This window comes from Sciurus carolinensis, unplaced genomic scaffold (genome assembly GCF_902686445.1).
Source record: "Sciurus carolinensis unplaced genomic scaffold, mSciCar1.2, whole genome shotgun sequence".
Lineage (NCBI taxonomy): Eukaryota > Metazoa > Chordata > Mammalia > Rodentia > Sciuridae > Sciurus > Sciurus carolinensis.
The window spans coordinates 887,783-910,919 of NW_025920158.1; the positions used below are offsets into that span (position 1 = coordinate 887,783).

The following is a 23,137-nucleotide window of genomic DNA, read 5'->3' on the forward strand; positions in this document are numbered from 1 at the left end:
AAAATTAAAATTTAAAAATGGATCCAAATACTTTTATTCACGTGATTTAAAAGGGTTCAATTTAAATTGAGTAAACTAATAAAAGTGACATGTCTTTAAAAATAACTTGCAAGTCTCTAGGTGGTCAAACTAATGAAATGTTGATGTTAAACAATGTCTAATATCAATTGTTTCTAGGACTTTTCTTCAACAGGAAAGAGACAGCATATACTGTTCAGGACACCTGCCTGCTTTCTTGGTTTTTACAGAATAAGTAAATTAGAGTTAACATATATGGGATTACTTAAATGTGTTTGTAGAGACATCTGATTAATTTGCAAAGTTAAAATGCTAATTGTTAAATAACATCAAGTACTCTTAACTCCTTAAATTCCATGGAGTATCATACTTAAACATTATTGGTGCTTTCATAGGTTGGTAAACAAAAAGGGTTTAAACTTGCTTTGTGTCATCACTAAACTAAAAACAAGGTTACTAAGAGTTATGTCTTAACAAGTACAATTCTATATACACAGGGTTCTAACGGTTTCAACTGTGTTTCAATTAGAGTACTATAAACAACACAATATTTAATCTTATTAAAATAGAGCAATTTATCTAAATTCAGAAATTTCATAAGAGTTGTTTCAGAATGTAAACAAAAAGGGGTCAAAAAATAGGAAAGAGAAAATAAAAGGGTCTGGATATAAAAATATATTTAGTAAAAGGGAAAAGGAAATGTTTCTGGGTAAGAAAGTGCTTGTATGATGAAATACATGAGGGTCTAAGTAAGTGCTAAGAACGTCTATGTAAATAAAGGGCAAGTTTCAACATGTAAACAGCCAAAGCTATTTAAGGTTTTTTCTAAGGTAAAATACTAATGTTCTGATATACACCAAAGTTTAATCTACATGGTAAAATGACATGGTAAAATAACAAGGATTTCTTAGAAACACTAATTTACTCTTAACTTTGTGTCTATTAAGTTTTATTCTTTAGAACAATTAGTCTTAAAAATTGGGGTTTATACAATTATGGTTAAACAACTGTTAAGAGTATTGTACTATGTTACAGAGTCTAAATTTTTCTTTAAAAACTAAATTTGGTAAGATAAAAGTGTCAAGGTAATTGTGAAATGGTCACTAGTTGTATATCAAATGTGTTCATATTTTTCAGGTATACAAGTTTTTAAAGCAGGAAATTTATCAAGCTGTGCTATTCTCCAGATTAAACTTGTCTGTAATGGTAATCTTAAACTTATAAAGAGTAAAATTTAATTGGGGATTTATTTCTATCATTTAATGTTCTATTATGGGACATATTATCAGTAAGGTATATGTAACATTGGTTACTTATATATATCTAAGAGTTAGTGACAGCCTGATTTGTTTAAAGGTTCATATTGTAGAAGGTACACGCATTTTGCTACACACACACAAAAAAAAAGTTAAAAGCTCTCTCAGCCTTTCTTTGATTGATTCCTGTTTTGGATATAATGTTAGACTGTGTTAACTAATGTTTATATGAACTCAGACATCAATATATATAAACTTCTTAAAATGACATTTAAGAAAGAGTATAATACATTATAACAAAAATGGGACAACAATGACTGAGATTGGGGTCCCTGACTTCATGACTGTAGCATGCCTGGTGCCTGGAAGTGTTCCTGTGTAGGAGCACAAGATGCCTAACTGCTGTGGCAGTAACCTCCCTGGGGAGGCTCTGTACAGGAGTCCTATCAGCTCTTACATTGATATCAAGCACACAGCTCTTGGGCAGAAAGGAATTGTTTTGCTAGATAACCAGTGTTTCATCAGTTCCCTTCTCTAGTTCCTGCCCACCTTACCGTAACTTTGGACAGTGGACTTCTTTGAGAGCTACACAGAGTTCCTAACATTGCACTTTGCAGTTGTGAGAAAAAGTTATGTAGATGGTCTAGTCTCTGTAACTCTCCTAAAAACAAAGAATAATGCTTACATAGTCTTTAACTTAATAATAAGACATGTATAAATGTTGCTAACATAACCCTTTAGATCTACATTTCCATTAGAGAACAGAGCTCCATCTGATCTCAGCTTAATCTTCAAAATCTGTGTTTATAAACCTTTATTTTCTAATACTCCTTTGACCCTCACTGAACTTAAAAATTTGGTCATGCTGGTCATGACAAAAGGGACAAAAAATTAGTTGTAGGATTAGAACACTTAAGATCTGTAAAGAGTCACGCCTTACCTGAGATAAGGCTCTGCCTCCCACCTTACTGCATGTTAAAGTGACTCCAAAATAAGTCAGACTTCAGCTTATTTAAAGTTATAATCAAAAGATTGGTTTTTGTTGTAAAATTACTATAATCTCAAATAGGGAATATAATGTGGTTCTCAGTCAAAATTCAAGATAGCTATTATACAAGCAGAATGTATTTTTACTCTTGCTAATTTCATTTTGTGAAACTGTTACCTGTTAATGTTTTGCAGAAGTAGCTGCTTCAAGAACACACAATCTAGGTAACTTGTGATAATAAGCCATCACCTAACAAATAGTGGTAACAGATACCAAAACAAATAATGGTAACTTCCAGAACTAATGCAGACTCCAGTTAGATAAAAGGATAAATAACTGTTAAGTTATGGACATTAAAGTTAAAGCCCAGTACTCTTACTTTATGACTGGTGAGACTGGCTTGCTGGATGATTAAGATCAAACTTAGAGATTGGAGTACAGAAGGCAAGATACACCAGTATTTGGATCTTTTGCCCTCAGTCAGCCTGAACCCAGGGAATAAGAGGACTTCTCTAAGGAGCACTTAAGGTGTTGGAAACTGTAGGTGCCATCAATCCTAACAACAAAGTTTCATCTTTATTTACTCAGTTACAAAATTTGATTTTGGGCCGTTCTGCACCCTTTTATCCTGTACATATAAGAGCTCATACGTCTCTCCCTGGACCTATTGTTGTAGGAAACGCAAGGGCAGATGCCGCTACCCGCACAATTTGTTTTCTTTCTTCTCTTGACAGTGCTCGAGACTTTCATAATAAGTTTCATGTTAACTCCCAAACACTTCGTAAGCGCTTCTCTATTCCTCGAGCAGAAGCGAGACAGATTGTCTTAGATTGTTCTCATTGTGTTCCATTTCACCATCTCCCTTCTCTTGGTGTTAACCCCCGAGGCTTGCGACCTCTTACGATTTGGCAAATGGATGTTACTTATATTGCAGAGTTTGGTTTCCTAAAATATGTTCATGTCTCAGTAGATACTTTTTCTGGAGTTATGCATGCCTCTGCTTTGGCAGGAGAAAAAGGCCATCATGTCACCTCCCATTGCCTAGAGGCTTGGGCCACCTGGGGCCTTCCATGCTCCTTGAAGACAGATAATGGGCCGGCGTACACTGGTCAACAATTCACCTCTTTCTGCTCCACTATGGGAGTGAAACTGACTCATGGCTTACCTTACAACCCCCTAGGTCAGGGAATCATGGAGAGAGCTCATAGAACGATTAAAGAACTTTTACAAAGACAAAAAAGGGGGAATAGGAGCAAGCTGTACTCCTAAAGAGCGTTTGTCTTTGGCTTTTTTTACCATTAATTTTTTAACTTTGGATGCACATGATAATTCTGCGGCTGACAGACATTGTTCGCCGCCTGCCCCCCCTTTTCTATTTCTATTATCAAACAGTTCAGAAGTGATTTTAAATTGTTCTAATGATAATATTACCTGCCTGCTTTCAGAGTGTTGGAACGGTAGTGAATCTGTTGCTGTGATTGTAAAGGTACCCACCTTTGTACCTGTCCCAGTGGAGGTCAATCCAGATAATTTTCCGTTGGTACACCTCTTCAGAGAAAAGAGAGACTTTGGCATTACCGCAGCCATAATAACTGCTATTGCTGTCTCTGCTGCTGCAGCCACTACCGCTGCTCTAGCCATGACCAATCAAGTTCAAACAGCACAAACCATTAATCAAGTCATACAGCAAACTGCACAGGTGCTAGAATCCCAGGACCGTGTCAACAGACATATCTTATCAGGGATCTTGGCAGCGAATCAAAGGATAGATTTACTATAAGTACAGTTGGATAAACTTTTCAACATTGCACAAGTTGGATGCATTGGGAATCATAAACACATGTGTATAACTCCAGTAAGATATGAAGAAACAAAAAATCAAAGCCACTTGATTTCCATCTTTCTTGCAGGCAATTGGTCCCTAGAAGCTAAAAAGATGATGACTCAACAATTATTGCAGATTGCGATTTTAAATGACACTCGTGTTGAGCCTGTTACTTTGAGTCAGTTCTCTAGCTGGCTCACCTCTGCCTTTAGTTATTTTAAAAAATGGGTTAATGTGGGGATCTTTAAATGTATTTGTTTTGCAGGTATTTGCCTTTGCCTTTGGTTTATTTATAAGCTAAGAGTGCTTCAAGTACGTGAAAAGGTGGTGTTAATTCAGGCTGTGTTGGCCATTGAACAAGGGGTGTCACCTTCTGTGTGGTTGGCTAGTCTGGCACGGGAATAAGTGACATTTTTTAGTATATCTCTGTTAAAGTTAAAATTATCATTTACGCTAGGTGTCTGCAGGGTACTGCTGTAATTAAAATGTACTTTTCTTTGAGGACTGTGAATTTAAATCCTGGGAATTTCTTGTACTAATTAAGGCTTCAATTGTCTTATAACTTCCACTTTTGATCTTGAGCTATAACAATGATGTTGGAGGAGAGAACTGTTACTGTATGCCTTGTGTTCATTATGGTGCCCCTGTATTGTGCAGCATTGGCAAGTAGGGTGATGTGTTTTCCTACCTCAGGCCTTTGCAGTTGCGTAAGCTGGATAAGCTCCCCCTAGTATGATTTTCCATACCGCTACGTCTTCATGGACACAGGATGCGAGGCAAAGCACTGCACTTGAGAGTTTTATTTTTGAACCTCAAGGAAGGCATGCCCTATTGCATGTGGGTTTGATGTCCACGTCCCACCCTACGAAAAAAGGCATCGGCTTAGGTGATATCAGGCCCGGAGAAGGCGCCACTCTGGGACTGACGTTCACTATTTGCCACTTTTGCACAGTAGGATAGGGCCTCTAACTTCACCTGTGTTCATAAAATAAAGAAGGGGGAGCTGTGGCGAGCCGCCTCACCACCATGATAAGATGGCACTGGTTTCCTAAAGTGCTTTCTAGGTAAACAAGCCCAAATTTGGTTAAGCCAACTGTTGCAAGTGGGAGCACCTATGAACATAGGCCAAGTGGCAGGAGTAGATTGGCTATTACAAGAGTATAAAAGTGTATGAATTCAGCTCAAGAGAGGAAGAAGAAAAACCATGGTTTTATATTATTAAGGTCCTTATTAAACTGCTGAAGGAAGATTCCTGTGTCGTGCTTTCTTGCGGGCGAGGGACACGACACTCCAGCATAGCTGATTGGTGCCACTGGGCTTGATCAGAGGCTGAATCAAGTGCATGAACCTCCCTTCTCTCTTTTTGGAATCCTTGGCCATGATAGCAGATGCATTTTTGTTGAGGTATTTTGAGGATGAATGTTTTCAAGTCATTTTGAAATTTCTATACACTGCATACATGGATGCATCCTGCTTTCAACCTGGAGTTTATCTCTGTGTTAACTAGAAATCAAGTAAAGACACGAGGAGACTGGTTTACTGCAAGGTGGTTCTGGCCACTTCACTGATATGGGTCCTTGTGGATGTCTTCTGTGTACTGTACTTCAGTGAACATGAAAGTGTGATGACAAGAAGGAGAGGTCCCTGTTGCCTGCACAGGGCTGTTATTTCAAGAAACCAAAAAGGCCCAGGAGAAATGGGTGAGGCTGTGCTGATTCCTAAGGATGACCAGGAGAAAATGAAAGAGCTGTTCAAAATCAATCAGTTTAACCTTATGGCCTGTGATTTGACCACCCTTAATAGAAGTCCGCCAGATGTAAGATGGAAGGATGCAAGACAAAATCTACCCTGAAGAACTTCCAGATGCAAGGGTAGTCATTGTGCTTCATCATGAAACTTGGAGCACTCCCCTTAAAACTGTCTAGTGTTGTAAATTGATCCCCACACTACCTTCTCTCTGAGGTCATCTTGGTAGATGATACCAGTGAAAATGATTGTCTCAAGTTGTCATTAGAGAATTACCTGAAAAATTTAGAAGTAACAGTAAAAATTATCAGGATGGAAGAGCACTCGGAGTTAATATGAGCCCATCTTCCAGGAGCAGCTGCTTCAAAAGGGCAGGTCATGACTTTTCTGGATGAACACTGTGAATGTGCTTTAGGGTGACTGGAGCCCTTGCTGGCAAGAATAAAGGAAGACAGGAAAAGTCATATGCTACATCATTGATATGATGAGTGATGAGGCCTTGAATACATGGCTGGGTCAAATATAACTACAGGGGTTTTAAGTGGAAACTAAATTTCTGCTGATATCTTGTTACCCAAAGAGAAATGGATAGGAGAAAGGAGAGAGAACATTACCTGTCAGGAACCCTACTATGGCTGGTGACCTATTTTCTGTTGTCAGAGACTACTTTGAAGAGATAGGAATTTATGACTCAGAAATTAATATCTGGGTGGAGGGAATCTTGAAATGTCTTTTAGGATTTGACAATGTAGAGGCTCTACATAAAGAAGAATAAAATTATGGCATTTACAGGTAAGTGGATGGAATTGGAGAATATCATGCTAAGTGAAATAAACCAATCCACAAAAACCAAGGTTGAATGTTTTCCCTGATAAGTGAATGATGATACATAGTGGTGGTTGGGGGTGGGTGTTAAGAGAAGAATGGAGGAATTTTGGATTATGTAGAGGGAAGTGAGATAGGGAGGGGATGAGGGTATGAAAGATAGTGGAATGAGACAGACTTCAGTGCCCTATGTACATGTATGATTACACAAATGGTGTGAATCTACATCATGTACAACCATGGAAATGAAAAGTCGTACCCATTTGTGTACAATGAATCAAAATGCAGTCTATAAAAGTAAAATATAAAAAAGGAACTTCACTGCTATGCCATCATATCTAACATTTTCATCACCAGGGAAATGAAATCAATATATATTCATTAAACTTTTATTTTAATTAAACTGCTAGAAATTAATCACTACAAGTTAAGACCCAAGGAATAGAGTCATAAGTAGTGAAGTTTTACAGGTTCTTCATCTTAGAACACTTTGTATTCAAAACACATAAGCAGTAGACAAAAAGGAAGAAAAATTATTCAGTGAGATTCTTACTAATAAGTTTCTGTATTTGACATTATTTTAAGTGCCCATAAAGTGGTTTCACACTAGTGTTTTATTCATAATAAATGTATTAAACAGGTCAAAATAATTGGGGACTGGGAGTGGGGCAGAGGATGGAAGCCATGTCTTCTGACCAGAAGATTCCATTTTCTTGGCCCTCATCTTTACAATAAAAGCTCTTATATAAAGTGGTCATCATTTTGGGTACATGCAACTGCCCCCTCCACCTACACTCTTTTATAATGAAAAGACAGACATTTTCTGAAAGTTAGTAAAAGCTTGAATGTTTTCATCTTTTCATTGGTAGCATTCTTCTACTATTGACTTTGTATTGGTTCAATTCTGGAGAAGGAATCTACAAACTGGAGCATTTCAGATTTACTCCTAAAAATGTAGACATCCAAACTTGGAGGTCTCTGGGAATCCCTGAATTGTCTAAAATTGTAAGCAAAAGTTTGAATGTCAGGGCATTTCTTATGAGGAAAGACTCTGTAGTTGACAACAAATTTAGAAAAGCAGATCTGACCCGCCAGAGGCAGTGAATCACGACCTTAAATCGACATGGCCTCTCAGATCAGCTGAGGCCTGACAACAACCCCATTTCCCATTTCTTACTCTTCTTTCCTTTCATGTTCTTTTTGTCCTGACTAAAATGCCCCTGAACAACATTATTCCTTAACATTTAAAAGCTTAAACTCTTAAGAATCCTTTTTTTTTTTTGGGGGGGGGGGAAGGCATTGTAATTATAATAGTGAGACTCACTATGCAATATTTGCACATGAACACAACATGATTAGATCAATCTCATTCCCGTGTGTCCCCTTTCCCACTCCACTCTCCTGAAACACTTGCTCTACTGTACTGATCTCCCTTCTACTATTACTATCATTATTATTATAATTAGGACATCATAATTGCATATATAAGCCAGATTCACTGTGGTATAGTCAGATGTGGATGTAGCACACTTTGACAGATTTCATTCCTCAGTACTTCCCCATTTTTCCTCTACCCCCTTGATCTTCCTTTACTCTATTAGTCTCCCTTTTATTTTCATGAGCTCTCCTTTTTTATTTTCTCCCTCTTTTTTTCTTTAGCTTCCACTTAGAAGACATTTGATGCTTGACTTTCTGAGTCTGGCTTATTTCACTTAGCATGATGTTCTCCAGGTCCATCCATTTACCACCAAATGACATAATTTAATTCTTCTTTATACCTGAGTAAAACCCCACTCTCTTTATCTACCACATTTTCTTTATTCATTCTTCTATTGACAGGCAGCTTGACTGATTCTGTAACTTCGCTGTTGTTACTTGCACTACTATGAACATCGATATACATGTATCACCACAGTTTGCTGATTTCAGTTCTCTATGTTAAATTTGAACAGTGGGATAGCTAGATTATATGGAGGTTCCTAGTCATTTGAGAAATCTCCATACAGTTTTCCAAGGTGGTCATACTAATTTGCAGACCCACCGAAGATGTATAAGTTTGCATTTTCTCCAAGTCCTTGCCAGCAATGACTGAGATTTGTGTTCTTTATGATTGACATTCTAATTGGAGTGAGATGAAATTTCAGCATAGCTGTGATATGCATTTCCCTGATCACTAAGGATGTTTAAATTTTGTCATATAATTGTTGACTATTTACATTTCTTCTTTTGAGAAATGTCTTTTTAGATCATTTGCCCATTTATTGATTGGGATATTTTAGGGTATTTTTTTTAAGTTTTTTGTGTTCTTTATATAGTAATGCCCTTTCAGAGGAGTAACTGAAAAATATTCTTTTATATATATATATCTCCTACTTTTTGATTTGTTAATCAAAAGGCATATGTCAGCTAGTAAATGGTTAATAATAAATTTTTAAAAAAATATAATTACTTCATGTAAACTGAACTTAAAATATTTCAGTAGCACTTTAAATGATTGAAAACTTATTATTGTCCCAGTGAAAATACAAGAAAATCTAAACCTGTACGAATTTCATGCTAGGGAAGAATTTTCAGACTATTCAGATGGTTTGGATACATACAATTATAGTGCCTAACAAATAAAAAAATATAAAATGTTATAAAACATCCCAAACCAGAAGGCAATAAAAACATTAAATTTTTCTTTCAAACATATTTACACATATTATAAAAAATTAAAACCATGCTTGGATTTATGAAGCGTCCCTTATTTCAAAAAAACCCTTTTCCAGGTTCTTTCTCATCTGAGCTAATGCAACTCCAATCTTCTAGATGCTCAGGTGAGAAATCTAAGATCACTTTTGGCTTTTCTCTTTCTCATCTCTCTATTATCAAATTCATTTGATGCTATCTTTGAAATACAGCCAGAAACCAATGTTTTCCCACCAAGTTCACTGTGGGTCACTGATTCCAAACTTTTTATTTGCAACATGCTTATAATTTGGTTCCCCACTTTTGCCACTCCTTGCCTCAGTCTTTTCTCAATATAACAGACAGTGAGTCTCTTAAATATCCATGATTGTGTCACTTCCCTGCACACAATCTTCCAAAGATTTTTCATTTCTCCTCAGAGGGCTTCAAGGTACTCATGACAACAGCCCTCTCCACAGACCCTCGCATCCCTCCTGACACATGAACACACTCTCCCGCTCTCTCTCTCACACACACATCTGACTGTTTCTCATATCTTACATCTCACTTTTAGCTTCCTCTAACCCATTACCAAGCAATTTCCTTCATAGTGTATAGTTCCCTCTGGGGGACAGAGCTCTTACACTCTTTAGATCTCTGTTCATATATGACCTCATCAGTGAGGCACACCTTGGTCCTGGTGCCCATTCTATCCCTGTACCTCTGACAATCCATTTAGTTTCTGTTTTCCATCTGCCCTTCCACCTCTCCCAGTTCCTCACTCCCATCATATACCCTAGAGTATGTTTTTGTTTGCCTTTTTATTTTGGTTTTGCTTGTTTGTTTTTGGCTGCACTTGGAGAAAAAGCCCAGGGCCTCACCCATGTTGGGTAAGTGCTATTACTAAGCTACACCCCCACCCAGTAAGTTAATTTTAAAGGTAGCATATTTGTCAGTTTTGTTCACTGGGTATCCTCATTATCTGGGATAGTTCTTAGCACATACTAAGCACTCTGTAAATATTTCTTGAACTGATGAACTGAAAAGTGTGTGTTAAACTGGTTAAGTGCTACTGTGTAATTTTTGTATGTTCAATTTTAAAGTGCAGTAATATATTATACAAGATTTGCATAACTGTCTCCAAATGATAATTTTCTTCCTAATACCCTGCATATTAACATATTGACTACATGATGTTCTCTGTAATAAAATATCCTGCCTTGTAGAAATTAAATGACATTTTATATAAATACTGCTATATTATATAAATTGCTTCATTAAGCTAAAAATAATTTTAATTTTAATTTGCTGAATGTGTTCAACAAACCCCTGAAGTTCTTAAGATTTTCAATTTTAGAGAGAGAAGAATTTCTCAAAATTCTTATGCATTTTTATGATCTAATAATAGGTATTACAAAATTTATTTTGTAAGTGCAAGTTTACGAAGAGAAAAAATTACAGAAAACTTAAAAACTTTACAATCCTTAGATTCTGTTTCTAGATAATAAGACTGAGACTCAAAGAGGTAAGTTTGCCTAGGGAAACTGTTACCTAATGGTTAATGGTTCAAATGTGTTTAATCTGCCTGATGTTGTAACTATACAGAAGGGTTTATTCCAGTCCATTTAAATCAAGTAAAACTCTGTTTTCTTACCTTGAATTGGGAAGTGCATGTGTACTTTAAATATACTAACATCCATTGTCTTGTACGGAAACTCCCAATTGCATTAGTAAGACATAGATAAGACATAAAGCTATATTACTAAAATTACAAAAGGGACTTGATTACAAATAACCATATTTGAAGACCAGTAAGAATCAATAAATTTGCAGATAATAAAAAATTTTCAAAAACTGTGGCCTATAGTTTTAGCAACACCAATGTAAAGTTCACAGATCTTCAACTCTCATTTTCAGTGTTGCAAGTGGTCCTGTACACTACACATATTTTTATCATCATCCCAATAATTCAAAATGGGAATGACCATATATTCACACTTCCTAATTCTTTAAAGTGCTTTAATTCACAAAAGCATATTTTAATATTTCTTCTAGTTGTTATTATAAAACACTACATTCTCTTCTGGGTTTTTTATATATATGAGACTATGTGTGTATGTGTGTGTGTATATATATATATATATATATATATATGTAATAATACATATTTATTTCCAACATTAACCAATATTTCAGTTTGCAAACCAATATTTATAGAGGCTTAGAGCACCACTTGAAGGACATATGGTCCATACAACCTCTACTCCATTATTATCTATATCTTTTATCTTATTCAAAGATCAAGAAAGAGAAATACTTATTTGGATTTGAGGGGTGCTTTTGTGTTTCCTTTGTATGCTACTTTTACTAATTTTGGCATTATGGCCTCAATTTCCATAGAGAAACATATAAGAAACCTATAAACACCTAAAGCTTATATTTATTATTGGGATGATGTTTCAGGTGTTGTCTGTTTTACTCCAATTTTCTTCTTTTATGATGACTCAAGAGAGAAATTTTCCTCCAAACCTCTGTGTTCTTTCCCTGAGAAAATGGTTTGTTCTTCTCTTGAGGACACATTATTTGCTCTTCCTTCTATAACAATTATACAAGACCTTATGATATTCTTCACCTCATTATACTTTACCATGAATTTCTTTCTGTTTTTAGTCCTATAACATACTGTAGTTATTTCTGTAGGTCACATTATATCTTTTTTTTTTATTTTGACATGCAGGTAAAAAGTATAAAGCATTATCACTTTATATTGTCAGAATAAATAAACCAGAGACATTACTGAGCACACTACTGGGTGAGGCTACCATAATTAAAACTCAACTTAGACTCTAAAATATAGCCTGGATTCTGTTTCTGTCTAGGAATCTAGAAAGAGAGTCTGTATGATACAGATGATAACAACCACAAGAACAAAAACACAAAGCTGGGTATGCTTCAAAATCACAACATATTTTGAAACCATCAGAAGCTAGACTGCAGGCCAACCCAGAGACCTGAAGTTTATGGAGAGGCAGGATTACAGAGTGGAAAACCTGAAACAAAGCATGGGGGAAAAGAGTGGATGCCCTATGTTTAGGTAGAAAGAAAGCAGTTACATTTTAGTAAATTGTTGTTGTCTCTCTCTTTGCTAGCATGATAGGAAATCCTGGGAACACAAAAGGAATTCACCCTCAGTCAGTCTCTTCCTCTGATCCTTTGGTGGGTACTCACGAGAACATTAGGAAGCAGATCTGTGATCCAGAGAAAGTCTCCTGTAATGATTAACCAACCTTGTCAGAAAGGTATGAAGCCCATCCTCCCCTGCTCTTCTCCTATGTACAGCAAACAACTTAAGCCTCAAGAGGAGAAACAGAAAATTTTGTCACGCTAAAGATGCAAATAATTATCCATAGTTTCTGGGAGATGAAAGAAAAATCACTTTAAACATACAAAAGGAACAGGAAATTCTGTGACCAAAGATCAACTGCTTTTATGGGTTTAGCATCATCAGAAATGTCGAAGCAGGAAACTGACTCCCAAGATGACCAGTCATTAAAACCTGGCAGTTTGTTTGCCCTTGGGAAGAGGGAAAGAAATAAGTCTCATCTTTAAGGAGAATTAAAGATGAGAATTCATAATTACAGGGAATTATGAAATCTGTGGATGGGCCAGGATAACAAAAAAATCCCCCATCTTCCAACAAAACACAAACAGACTTCAAAACAAAAGCTAAGCAAACTAAAAATCACCAACTCTTTTTATCTCTTATCAGAGATAAGAGGTCACAGGACAAAACATGGTCCTTAATGGGGGAGGGGGGCTGCAGAGGGGAGTGGGGCAGGTGAATAGAGAAAGGCATGTTTCCCAGGACAGAAGCTTATGAGCAGGAACCAACTGCCTGTACCCCTGGGGACTATCAAAATGTGATTCATTAATGGCTGGAGGCTCAGGATGGAGGAGTTTTTGAATTGAAGTCTGTATGAACAATAAAGATAGATCTCAACAGATGAATGGATGAGCAAACTGTAATAGTCATTCAAGGGATTATTAATGATCATAAAAAACATGAACTATCAAGCCAGAAAAAGTTATACAGAGAAATCCTTAATGAATATTTCTCAAAGAACCAAATATGGAAAGGCTCCATACTGTATTATTACAAATATGGGACATTCTAAAGAAGGAAAAACTATGCAGACAGTAGAAATATCAATGGTTCCCAGAATTTTGAGAAGGGAGACAGGAGGAAGGGAGATAGGAAGACCCTATGGATTACTAGGCTATGCAATACCTCTTGACACTATCACGATGGGTTTCATATTACACATTTGTCAAAATCCCAGAAAGTACCACAAAAGAGTGCATTAAGTACCATTATTGTTTCATCAGTTTTAATAGATATTTTACAGTAATCATAATAATAGGGGAAACTATATATGTGTTGTGCATGAGAGAGAGAGAGAGTGAGAGACATGTATCCAATTCTTAATGCTTTCTAATATTTCTTGAAATTTAAAACTACTCTAAAAATAGTCAATTCCAAAGGGAAAAATATGGTCATAAAGTCACAACAGTCTACTCTTGGATTCAGGACAAGATAATAGAGATTACTTCCTTCACAGTGGGAAGACAAAAAACAAAGTTAGAATATACAGGTTGAGAAAACCCCTCTGAACACCCCAATCCTTAATATAATTGCAAGGTATAGCTAGAAAATATGAAGTCTTTAGTGCGACAAAGATAGACAGGAGTACATACATGTGTGTGCGTGCACACACACACACACACACACACACATTTACTGCTGTTTCAACAGAAGCAAGGTATGCTCATTTCCTCGTGCAAAACCCTATAGACATCATTGTCCTATACACATGGCATCTGGAAGGAAGGCAAAGATAGGAGGAAGGGACGGAGGGAGGAAGGGACAGAAGAAGGGAGAAAGGAATGAAGGAACAGAGGAAGGAGTAGGGAAGGGAAGGAGGAAACATCCCCTTGTTAACAGACAAAACAGAACTATCAGATTTAAAGATCACATTCAGGGAAAACAATTTTAAATTGATGACAATTTATCAAAAACATCTAGTGAAAGATTGGAAAACATCACTAAAAATGATAATTTGAAAGTTCAGCAATAAATGAAAGTTCCAAAAATAATCTAATGGAAATGTTAGAAATAAAATACAGCATTAGAGATGAATTTTTTCATAACCTTATCTGTTAAGAAAAAAATGTAAGTGAACTTGAAAAGAAAACAAGAAAACTTAACCTAAATGTAAGCACAGAAAGAAAAATTAGTACTTAAAAGAAGTCAGAAGTGGTAGACAATACAAAATATGTTCTACCATTGAGAATATCAGAGGAGAGAAGGTACAGAAGCAAAATGGTTGAGGATTTAAAAAAAAAGGAAGAAAAATGAAATCACCAATCTCAGAATTTCAGAGAACCCAAAGGGGAGAAAATTCTCCTAAGGAGAGAAAATTCTTATATGCATATTATTCAAAGAGTAACAAGGCAGAGATGAAGGGAAATGCTTGAAGAGAGCTGGAGAAAGAAGACACACTCAACACAGAAAGACCAAGAACAGAGCACAATTCTAGTTAGAAAATATGCAAAATAAAATACACAGTAGCATTTTTGTAGTATTAAAAACAAACTTTAAAAATAAAAAAATCCCTATATTCAGTATAACTATCTTTCAAAATGAAGGTGAAATAATATTCCCTAAAACAGAATATCTATTCCTGAAGAGCTGAACTAAATGGAATGTTAAGGGAATTTCTTTAGTCAGAAGGATAAACTATTGGATATAAACTTAGATCTACATAAAGAACTGAATAGGTTCACACAAATTTTAAAGTACTTTTTTCCTCATTTTAATTTGCTCATAAGTTGATTAATCTTTAGTAAAAACTAAGTAAAACTAAAGTTTTTACATTTTACATAAAATAGTATAATAATTTTGAAGGTGTATGATTAGAAACTAAAACTTTATATTGTTAGCTTGGGACATCACATAAAAATTTAGAGGGCAACACGATAGGCTTTCCAGGAAGTGGTCACTGCTAACCTGGCAGCTGAGGACATCATGGTGGGAGGTCTGAAGAGGAAACACTTGGATTTGGAAGAAGAGGAAGAGGACGAGAAGTGGGACTGGAGTCCATCAAGCCTGCGGAGCTGCCAGCAAGCTTTGCTCCGCATCTCCCTAGAAAAGTCCAGCGCAGTCTGGGCCCCCCGGGAACCAAGTCTCTGCAGGAATGTCCTCATCCACAACACCCTACAGTAACTCCAGGCTGCCATTCACCTGGCTCCAGCACCTGCCCTGCCCCCTGAGCCCCTCTTCCTGGGCGAAGAAGATTTCTCCCTGTCCACCACCATTGGCTCTATCCTCAGGGACTTCTGGAGACATCCATGGACGAGAGGGAAGGTCCTCAGAATCCAGTGGCTCCCCTGGGCCTCCAGAATGAAGTGCTACCGCAACCTGACCCAGTCTTCTTGGAAGCTCTGAGCTCCCAGTACCTAGGGGACTCTGGCCTAGATGACTTCTTTCTGGACATTGACACATCTGCAGTGGAAAAGGAGCCTGTGCTGGACCCCGCAGAACCTCCTCACAACCTGTGTGCCACAAGGTCCTGGGAATGGAATGAACTAGATCACATCATGGAAATCATTCTGGGGTCTTAAAACTATGGTGGAGGCAGAACCCTTCCTCACAGCAGCCTCAGTGGGCTGGATCCCTGGATGCAACTCTTGTGTGTGTTGATGGGGGCTCCAGAGAGTGACTGAGCTCCCTTCCTCCCATGTCAGTGTTCCACAAATTTGCATGTGTGTGTGTCTGGTTACCCCAGCCTTCTGTGAAGGTGGGTCTTCCTTAATTTATCTGTTCCAAATGCCTTAACAAGACTCTTGTTTCTGGGAGTCTGACCTCTGGCTCACATATTTCTTCTGCCTTTCCCTCCAGTTCCTGCTCCCCTTATGACCACTGGGGCCTCAGGAAAGATACAGTAGGGCCTGGCGACAGTGGGGGTGTGCTGCCAGTGGCTCTAGAAACCCAGGATCTGCCCCTAGAAGGAGCGGGAGGGGCTGGTCTCCTTCCCCCAGGCTGAACCCCACTTCCTTGGGAGGACCCCAGCCCCAGCAGCCTCCTGATTAAGAACCAGGCCGGACCACGTGCAATAGAGTGGAAACCAAACTGCTCTGTGTCATGGGATTTAAAAGAAAGGCAGGGTTTGTGGTGGTTTTTTTTTTTTTCTTTTTTGATTGTAATTTTTTATTTTAAATAAAAGTATTTGAGAGGAAAAAATTTAGAGGAGGAAAAATTAAATCATGGACAATGTTTCATTAATTCAAAATCAGGCAGAAAAGGAGAAAAACTAGAATAGATAAAAACAAAACAAAAACCTAGCAAAGTAATAGAGTTAAATATAATTCTATTAATATTTTTCTTAAGTATGAATGCTATAAACATATCCATCAAACGACAGATTTTTATGCTTAATAAAAATGCAAAAACAAATAATATGTAATTATTAGAAATTTTATTTAAATATTTGCACATAATTGTTAATGTCTTTAAAAATGCACCATGTAAAAAGTACATAATGTTAATGCTAATCAAAATAAAGCTGGAGAGACTAGACTTCAGAACAGGGAATATAGCAGGAATAAAAAGAAATATATATCATGATAAATGGACACATTCCCCAAAAGACCTAATAATTGCAAATGTGTGTCACATAACAGGTTCAAAACATGTGAATGCGAAACATAATAAAATTGGAAAGTTCAGTAGACCTATCCATAATTAAAATTGGGGATTTTAACACTGTTAGTCACTTTTCCATTACTATAACAAATACCTGTGTTGACCAACTTAAAAGGAGAAAGCACTTTTATTTTGCCTCACAATTTTGGAAGTTTCAGTCTGTGGCTGGTTGGACCATTGATTTTGGTCTTGCATTAAGACAGAACATCACAGTGGGAGTAAATAGGGGAGAAAACTGCTTGGCTTATGAGAATCAGGAAGAAAAGAGAAAAAGAGAAGGAAACACTAAGGTCTCCATATTTCCTCCAAAAGCATCCCCCTGAGATCTAACTTCTTCCCTCAAAGAAGGAACCACTCAACTATGGAATGAAAGCTCCACAACTGTGAATTAAAAAAAAAACTTTCTTCCTTGAAGTTGTTTTTCTCAGGTATTTTATTACAGCATGAAAAGTCAACTAACATACATTTTCAGTTAGCCATGGTCAACCATGGTCTGAAAGTACATAGTGATTCTTGTCTTGACTCTTCAAAGAGAGAGAGATCATATATTAGTCAGCTTTTTCGCCACTGTGACCAAAACAAATTTAAAGGCAGAAAATTTATTTGGTGCTCAGTTTCAGAGGTCTCAGTCAATAGATGGCCAGCTCCATTTCTCTATGCCCAGAGTGAGACAGAAGATGGGGGCATAAACACTTTGAGGAGGAAAGCAGCTCAGAAGATAACAATCAGGAAGCAGAGAGATCTCCCCTCACCATGGACAAAATATAAAACCTGAAATCATACACCCAGTGACCCACCTCCCCCACACCCTACCTATCTACCACCCAGTTGATCCCTATTAGGAGATTAATGCACTGATCAAGGCAAGAATCTCATATCTCAATTATTTTACCTCAAAACTTTCTTGCATTGTTCCACACATGAACTTTTGGGGGATACTTCATATCTAAACCATAACAGACCACATTCACCTAGCTTTTAGTGCTGAATGTTATTTAAATTTTTCTGTGTTATTTTTGGCTAGTGTTATTAATCTCTTACTGTAATGAATACAGAAACTTTACCATAGGTATATATGTATAGGAAAAATGTAACATATACAAGGTGCAGCATCATCTGTAGTTTTAAACATCCACTGCACATTCCCCAAGAAAAAGAATAGACTACTGTAAGATGTGAATTGATTGTTGTGGTAGTTACTGTGTTATATTCATTTGCCAACATTCCAAGTACTGTGCACTAAAAAGGCTGAATTCATGAAAAGGGGGAATTATGCAAAGGCTAAATATATGCAAATCATACCTCACTAAAAAAAAATAAGGATAAAATTTCTTTCAATCTTTTATGCCATGCATGGAACAGGCTAAGGCTTTTGTATCCCTAAAGAAAAAATATATCCCTTTGTCAGAAATCCATGAGAGAGGGTTTACCTCTCTCGGTCATTGAGTATATGAACAAATAGAGACAGAAAGGTTAGCAGTCTCATCTGTTCCTTCTGTAAATCCTGATTTTTAAAAATTTTACCATAAGGTGCAATGTTGTTTATGGATAAAAATCTGTTCTATTCTAAGGAAATACTGGGTGTTTCTTTGCTCAGTAGAATCAGCGGAGCAAGATAACTTTAAAATTGATTTTTTTTTTCCTGGAGGGAAATGCTGCAAAAATATTATGCAGTGTAAAGTGTTTCCAAAACACTGGAAGGAGATGTTACTATTTCAAAGTTATTTGAGATTTGAGATTTTAAATTTTCAAAACATATTTACAATGCAATTTAGATCCTTTTTCAGAAGCTACCATCAATCTTTGTTCTCTCTAGCAGTTCATATGGTTAAATATCTCTATTATGTTAGTATAGTGTATATTTTACAAGTATGTCCATTGATAATATGCTTTAAAACTAATAGGATTTTCTAGGGTATATTAAATTTTATTTGATATTCCTTTTTACCATGATTAACTAAGGCAAAATTTTACAAATTTAGCAACTCAGTGACCAAATCAGCAATGATAAAACAGTTCATTTTTTCATTGGGATATGCTAAAAATAAAAATATAATGTGATTTTAAGTTTAATAGTGAATCTATTTGTTTTATCAAAATATAATAATTACAAACTTCATCATTCTTCTAATTACATATCATTTAAATATACCAAGGCACAAGAAAAAGGAGATCCAACTTTAAGATGAAAGTATTTGAACAGTTCATGGTACAAGATCAATAGTAGAAATGTTAGGAGGTCCTATGAAAAAGTGTATAATGCTAAAGGGATGTTGTGTCCTAATTCTGTTAGTAATAACTTTATAATTCTTAACACATTGTCATATCAATGTAGTTTTCTCAGATACCTTTAAAGGATGCATCTATTAAAGAAAAAGTATTTCTAATAAGAATCAAATCTATTTTCAATTATATCAAAGTAGTAAACTTTGAGAAAACTTCCCAAACATTTTGTTTGTTTGTTTCTGTTTCTAAGTCTGCATGCTGAAAAAACCCAGAAAACCACTCTGGATGTGGAAACTCACATGAGATTTTAATAAGCAGATGAACAGAATGTCTGCCCCTAAGGGTGAGAGAAAGAGAAAGAGCACTCATAGCAGGGGAACTACCCTTAAGTAGCGGAAGCCCACAGGCTGATTGGATCAATGACTAATGAGAAAGTTAACAATGTAGATTAAAAAGTAGTGTGTGAGGAGGGGGCAGAATCAGGGGAGAAATGGCTACAGTCTTGTTCCTTTCACACTCCATGTTAGTACCTGTTTGAAATGTACTTTATCTTTAAACTGTATATATGGATGAAAATATTGCATTTTCAATTCAGAGGAAAGTTTTACTAGGACAGTTGTGAAAACCATAAGAAAATATGTGTATCCCACAATTGGAAATACAAAAGTTTTCATTTTCCTCTGTGCATGTGTGCTGTTGGCATAATGGGAATCTTCTTAACTCTTCTATATTAAGTAACTTATCAATCAAACTATTTTTATAATATCACATAATATGGAGAAGAATCATTAATATACATTTTCTAGTTTAGGGGTGTGTGTGTGTTCAAGCAAAAATCACACTCCAGGTACATTTAGGCAGAAATTAGCTTTACTTTTAAAAGTGCCATGAGAAGAAATATCTCTGCATCTAAAATTCAGTCTTGAATTTTGAGCATAAATTCCTAAAATTTGGTTGCTCTAGTGGTATGTAATTTTAGTGTGTTTCCAAAAGTTCATGTGCTGCACCATTAGTATGGCAGTTTTGAGTGGTGGTAGGACTTTTAAGACATGGATATTAGTAGGAGCCCTGCCTTCTGAAGGAATTTATGTAGTTTTCACAGAAAACTAGTTAGTTCCTGTAAGAAGATTTTTATTTAAAAAAGTGAGCTTCACCCCTGAATCTTTCCAACTTCTTTTCTTATCATGTGCTCTCTACCTTTCTTTCCCACATACTTCCAACATTATGTCATCTGCCATACTGTAATACATGGAGGCCCTCCCAAAGACTGAAAAAAGGGAGCAGACATATCTTGGATCTTCAGCCTCCAAAATGTGAGCTAAATAAATCTCTTACTTCATAACATACCAAACCTTTGGTATTTTGTTAGAGCAAATAATTAGAGGTTATCAGATCAATATAAAAATTGTTGTAGGGTATTAATACATATTGATTGCAAAAAATAGTTTTAAGTTGTATATTTAGGTTTTAACCACCAATGTGTAAATACTTATATCTACTACCTTACCATAATTTACTATATTTGAGATGGCAGAGCAGAGACGTATATTTTCCAAATTGCTCTGTGATGTGGACCAGGAAAACAAGCAAACAACTTTTCATTGTGGTAGGTAACAAAATAAACCTTACTGCAATTTAATACCACACTCTCAGAACACCTAGGTATTCAGAAAATTGGATAGAATAAAAAGAAAGGAAAATCCCCTGCTGGTGCCAGCAGCTCCTCATGCAGATCCATCACAGGCAAATTGGATAGGGAGACTAAGAAAACCACTTTTCAGGTGGTACTATGGAGTGTCTTGAAATGGAGAAATCAGTGATCAAAGACATTGTCAACCTGATTCAGTGAGTGAGTCACAATATATTCTTGTATGTGAAAGACACTGTACTTCTCTTGGTAACCCACACAGAGCCAAGACAGCCACTATTATTTCCAACTGTACTATGGAAGCCAGAGTGTGCATCAACACCCTGGTGCCCAGACCTGTGTAATTCCAGCTGATTCCTAAAACCTGACCTGGCAGAGGCTCACCAAATGACCCAAGAGTGACTAGAAAATCAGGTGAAATTTAGGCATGAAGAGTGTGGTATCCAGGGGAATTCAGGACATCATACCCTAGAGATCCTGGGTGCCTTTTACCCTTTGAGTCTGATGGTTCACAGAACCAGCTGGGGAGGACATGAATTGATTGGGTCAGGGGAGTGAACATTCACTTCAATCCTTTTGTACCTGAGCCCAGCAGGGTGAAAGACTGGCTCCTCTGCTGCAGAAGCAGAGACCAGGGAAGACTCCAGGGGTCTGGACTGCTGGTGTGGATCAGAAGCAGCCAGGCTCCAAAGTGTGCTGATTTAAAAGCTTCAGAACAAACGTCATTCAACAAAACTAGACCCAAACACTCTCTGTAGGATCTTTACCTCTGGGAACTCCTCTCACAGAACTCAAGAGCAACCCCTTACTGTGAATAGAGAAGACAGCAACATCCAACCTGCCCCACCTCATACTAACAAGAAGGGCAGCTGACAATGGGCTACTCCACTAGCTCCACAAGAAGAAGAAGGACTTGGACAGTCACTGACTAGTACTCTTGTGTGTAATACATACCTCAAGAAAAAATGGAAAACTTCCAGGGACACTGTAAATTCATAGGTTAGAAGGTCTGCCACCTCAGAGTCACACAGATAAAGGGGTAGACTTACAACGATTATGAAAAAGTAAAGGAACAAATCATCCCACACAAACCAAATTACCTCTTTAACAGTGTAAAATGATATCACAGTGGAAGAAAGGTCAGAGAAGGAATTTAGAAAGTTCATAGTTAAGAAGTGAATTCAGAGAGAAAATCCAAGAAGTGAAAAATCACTTCAATAAGGAGACAGAAATCCTGCACAATCTTTTCAATGAAATAATATTAGAAAAATTTTCAAAGACTAAAAGTGAAAAATCAAACACAGGGATGTTTACAGGACTCCAAATATACAAAAGTACAACAAACCTTCACTAAGGCACATTTATTAGAAAATACCCAACATACAAAGTAAGGATAAAATTTTTAAGACTGCTAGAGGGAAATGACAGGTCATATATGGAGGGAGACCAATTCTGAACTCAGCTGATTTTCCAACCCAGACCCTTAAAACTAGGATGTCTTATAATAATATATATCAACCTCTGAAAGAAAATGGATGCCAACCAAGAAAACTATTCCCAGCAAAATTAAGCTTCAGAATTGATGATGAAATAAAACATATCAAAATCTCTGGGTCACAATGAAGATGATTCTAAGAGAAAAGTTCATAGTACTGAGACCATTCATTGAAAGAAAAGAAAGTCACCAAATAAATAACCTGACATTACATCTCAAAGCATTAGAAAAAGAATAACAAATCAACACCAAAAGCAGTAGAAGAAAGGAAATAATTAAAATCAGAGTGGAAATAAATAAAATTGAAATGAACAAAATTTTTAAAAAAAATTCACCATATCAAAAAGGTGTTTCTTTGAAAAATAAATAAAATTGATAAACCTTTAGCAAGCTAATAAAGAGAAAGAGAAAACTCAAATTACTAAAATTTGCAATGAAAAGTAAATATCATGACAGACTACTGAAGTACAGATGATAATCAGAAACTATTTTGAAAACTTATACTCAAAAAAACAGACAGTTTAAAGACATTGACAAATTTCTAGACACATATGACCTACTAATTTAACCGGGGGACATAGACAATTTAAACAGACCAATTTCAGGCAATGAGTTTAAAGACAGCTTTAAAAGACTACCAACAAAGAAAAACTCAGGACCAGATGTATTCTCAGCCTA

At 36.4% G+C, this 23,137-nt stretch overlaps 2 pseudogenes; both read left to right on the forward strand.

Annotated features, from left to right (window-relative positions):
- Positions 1-6,598, forward strand: part of LOC124974637 (polypeptide N-acetylgalactosaminyltransferase 13-like) — a 74,163-nt pseudogene extending 67,565 nt beyond the window's left edge.
- Positions 6,599-15,413: 8,815 nt separating this feature from the next.
- Positions 15,414-16,009, forward strand: LOC124974624 (SERTA domain-containing protein 3-like; annotated as a pseudogene).
- Positions 16,010-23,137: the final 7,128 nt, after the last annotated feature.